The 1090-nt window shown below is 33.1% G+C and overlaps 1 long non-coding RNA gene across 1 annotated transcript; it reads left to right on the forward strand.

The window, feature by feature from the left end:
- Nucleotides 1–667: 667 nt before the first annotated feature.
- Nucleotides 668–1077, forward strand: LOC109593546 (uncharacterized). The gene is made up of 3 exons (XR_002191023.1): nt 668–898; nt 947–995; nt 1049–1077. It is a non-coding gene; the product is annotated as an uncharacterized LOC109593546 (long non-coding RNA).
- Nucleotides 1078–1090: the final 13 nt, after the last annotated feature.

Consider the following 1090-nt stretch of genomic DNA (forward strand, 5'->3'; position numbering starts at 1 on the left):
GTTAGTGTCTATTTTCAAAACTCTGTAATCATATATTTCTATACAGAAGTATTATTTCCTGAAGGCAAGATGATTTCTGAACTTCACTGTCAACTCAAAATTCTTGACCAATCAAGTTCTGAAGGTACAATTAAAATGTTAATTTTTAGTTATAGTTACTTTAATAGAAGAAATCTCATCAGCATCTTCAGTCTCCATTGGAGGTCAGATTATTTTTTGTTACATTACATGTCATTGTGTTTTATTAGGGCCAGTATATTTTCCATTAAATAAGGATCCTGAGTTTAGCTCATTGAGGTGTAAATTTGGTTCAGCATTCTATGCAGCAAGATGTGCCATTGAAAAAAAGAATATCAATCCAGGTCAAATGAGGATGTTACTCAGTGATTGCTTTCCACATAAACCAGAATTCTCCAACAAACATTTAGAAACAACTAATGATATTCTTAACGCAGTAAAGGGGAACTGTAATCTCATTGACATTAATTGTCTGGAAGTTATTGTGAGCCATTTTAATGTCTCAGAAGCTTTTGATCCTCTTGAAGCATACAAGGCTGAAGTAGAAGAATTCTGTAAGGTGCTACAAGATGAGCTTAATGAATCACTGGAAGTTGTAAGGAGTCCAAGACCTCTCGAGAGAGAGACCATTGTATTGGTTCTTGATCAAACCCCTCTTACTTGCACTGTTGGTGATGTTAAAGATGTAGTGCGAAAAGCCTCAGGGGCTCACATTGGAGATATTCGTATTATGAATGTCAGTGATTCACATTCTATTGCTATTACCTGCTTTGTTCCCATGAGTCTGACTGGATCCTTCATTGCTACTGTTCTTCAAAATATAAAACACCTTCAATCAAAAGGACTAAGGGAATTGTTATTGGATAATACAATTATTTGGGTAAGATACAGTAGTTATTGCATTAATTTAATAGAAGTGAACAATTAGGAACTCAACGATGACGGACAAAAATCTAGTACTGAGAATGATGTGAAAAGTAAATAATTTTTTAAACTTATTAAATATTTTAATTTTAAAAATTAATTTCAGCTAAAAGCAAAAAATCAGAGCCGACTTATCAAAAATGAAGAA

This window comes from Amphimedon queenslandica, unplaced genomic scaffold (assembly GCF_000090795.2).
Source record: "Amphimedon queenslandica unplaced genomic scaffold, v1.1 AMPQUscaffold_980_Cont27004, whole genome shotgun sequence".
Taxonomy (NCBI): Eukaryota; Metazoa; Porifera; class Demospongiae; order Haplosclerida; family Niphatidae; genus Amphimedon; species Amphimedon queenslandica.